A 3123-nucleotide genomic window follows, 5' to 3' on the forward strand; every position below is an offset into this window, starting at 1 on the left:
TGTTCTTCTTGTTCTTGTATTTTTTAAAAAAGTTTGACTTTTAAAAAAGTTTGACATAAAAAATGCAACCTTATACATTAAGTGATTTTATGATTATTTCAAAATGTTTTAAATGGGCTGTTTACTGTGATCCAAAGTATTTAAAGGTATTTGGTTATTTTAAAGCACTTTGGGTATCCCTCAGGATCAAGAAGTAAGATTCACTTTTTAAAATAAATCTTTATTTTTATGTGCACCCCCTATATCCTAAATATTCAGTACTGTCTATAAAAGATATTTCTACGTATTGAGCTTAGATTAGATACCAGATAGTTGATCTAGAAAACTTGCCAAACTGAGAAATATTGAGGAAAGATTATATTTTTAAAAAATCGTGAGGAAATGTATTAATTTCTTATACAAAATGATGTTGAGAAGAATGACGCTTAAAATACATGATAGTCAGAGTATGGTGCTCACTTCGGCAGCACATATACTAAAATTGGAATGATACAGAGAAGACTCGCATGGCCCCTGCACAAGGATGACATGCAAATTTGTCAAGCATTCCATATTTTTGAGATTTTATTATGCTTATGTGAAAATAGTATAAGCAATGAGGAGTTTAAAATGGATAATATTTAAAAAATATGTTTTAAAGGTATTCTTGTTTAGCTAAACAGAAATAGAGAAATAGAGAATAAATATATTTTAGAATGTTAGAGATTAAATCACCACATAAGGTATATTCACACCCAGTGTGTGTGTGTGAGTGTGTGTATATAAATAAAATTGAACAGTAGATGTAAGATGTTTGAAATATCATTGTAATCCCCTGTCCCCCCAATCCCTTTTTCTTTTATGTTCCTTCCTTTATTCTTATTAAAATAAAACTTATTACAAAACAGTCAGATTAAGAAAACTGCATAACTATAGTATTACTACATCAGTAGAAGAAACAACCTGGGGAGACTGAAAAATCTTGTAAATTTCCAAAAGAAGAGTATGAGCATCTTTGGGATGCTTTAGGTATAGATCTTCCCTTAATGAAAGAGGATTTGTCCTACTGAAACGTTTTTGACTTTAAAATTCTATGGTATGATATAGTATATAGTACAGTATTTAGGTATACAGTAGTTAGGCTGCAGTGGTGATAGTCCTAATACTCGACACAGGAAAAGCTTTTGCAGAATATCAGATACCAATGTTGTATTTATCCTTACTCTCACCTTTCTGGTGTCTGGCTTTAATGTATATTTTTGTCAGATATTTGATAGAAATATTGAAGGAGGAGTATTCCTTCTCACCATATCTGTGTCAGGAATAGGTGGGTGAATCACACTTAGAACTACAGCTTGGTGCTGGAATTTCTTCTAAGAAACTTGCTGAGGTATGACAATTCTGCAGCTATCCCTACTTGACTTTGATATTTCAGCGATCATTCTCCTTATTTATGTATTTAGTTAGTCAGCTAATCAGTTAACTAGTTAATTTGTTAGTTAATTAGATAGTTAACTAGTTAGTTAATTAGTAAGTTAGAATAATTCTGTGCCACCTTTTCACCCCGTTTAGGAGGTACAAGGCTGCAAACAATCAAAAACAAACTTTAAAAATGCATCATATGAAAACAATTAAAAACAAAACTTGAACACACACACAGTTAAAACACATACAGTGGAAGAAAGGTCAGCCAGAGAAGTTTTCACCTGCTGCAGAAGATGGTGATAGAGGGGGACAAATAGATCTCCTTCGGGAGGGAATTCCATAATTCTGGTGCCATGACCGAGAATGCCATTTCATGGGCTGCCACCCACCTAGCCACCCACAGAAGAATCCCTGAGGATGACTGCAGTGGTTGGGTAGGTTCATATGAGAATAAATCGCCCTAATAAGTTTGAATCCTTTTTTTTTTTTTTGCTGTTTTGTCAAAGCCAGTTCATGCATTCTGATAAGCATAAAAATCTGCTTATGTGCATGGAAAGTAGTCACCTAAGCAGTATGACACTGGATCATTTTCTTATCTTGGATATTGTGGTGGAATCAGTGGAAGAAAATCAGGATTATAAAGATAAAAGGTTGCAAGGTCCATTCATGGATCCCCGAGCTTCCTGGTTTTCCTCTCTCTGGATCAATAATTTTCAACCACAGGAAAGTTTAGTATCGGGGTTGTGGGAGCTCTGTGGAGTAAGAAGCATGGAGGTTGGGAAACTACAGTGGGGAGGGGGAAGGGGCAGAATCACTCCCTTCTGTCTCTTCCATTAGCAGAATTCTGTTGTCTGCTTAAAATACTTAGAAGACCTTTGGGAGAGTATTGCTTTCTGGAACATGATTGATATTTGTTCTAATGAGAGCACATTTGAAATATTATTTATTTTTGTTGTACAATATCTGGTTTAAAAATCAATAAAAAAATTAATAGGGTAAAACCCAGAGAAATGACCATAAAGAAATCTACACGTAATTGCATTTCTTCTTCTGTGATGAAAACTGCCTCTAGGTACAATTTTTAAAAACACAGGAGCTGAGACCTCATGTATGGATCCCACCTCCGACTTTATACACCTCACAAGTGTTGACCTCTTACATTAAGCAGCCTTTAATTTTTGTTACAGTGTATGACCTAGCTCTGTCAGCCAATCATGCTTGTGAGTTTTTCAAAGGGTTTTTGTACATGTTGTGTGTGTGTGTGTGTGTGTGTGTGTGTGTGTGTGTGTGTGTGTGTAGGATACAGGTTTTCCCCCTCAACTAATGACTCATATCTTTCATTTGATTGTCACATCAATTTCATTAACTCCTTCTTTTCTGGTATAGAAACACTTTCGATGGATTCCTTCAGCAGAATATTGTTCTTCTCTGGTTAACTTTTAGGCCCCTGCTATTTCAGTCTTATGTAGCTAGGCAACAAATAGCAATGTGCCAACCACTGCTCCACAAATTGATCGACATCTTGCCTCTGCCAGCACCATATCTTCATTCCACAAAATTCCCATCCCTTGTGAAAAAAACCAAGATTGATTCTTTGATTCTTTCATGCGCAGCTATTTCTTGGGGTTATGGTCCAATCTTTTGTCTAGTTAAGTTGGTTGTAGAGAAAGTTACGTGATGCTGGCTGAAGATGCAATTGTATGGATGCAAACTTGGGAA

At 35.4% G+C, this 3123-nt stretch overlaps 1 non-coding gene across 1 annotated transcript; it reads left to right on the top strand.

The window, feature by feature from the left end:
* The first annotated feature begins 451 nt into the window (after window positions 1-451).
* On the top strand, window positions 452-558 carry LOC130478471 (U6 spliceosomal RNA). Its single transcript, XR_008933339.1, has one exon. It is a non-coding gene; the product is annotated as a U6 spliceosomal RNA (small nuclear RNA).
* Window positions 559-3123: the final 2565 nt, after the last annotated feature.

Source organism: Euleptes europaea, chromosome 5, assembly GCF_029931775.1.
Source record: "Euleptes europaea isolate rEulEur1 chromosome 5, rEulEur1.hap1, whole genome shotgun sequence".
Taxonomy (NCBI): Eukaryota; Metazoa; Chordata; class Lepidosauria; order Squamata; family Sphaerodactylidae; genus Euleptes; species Euleptes europaea.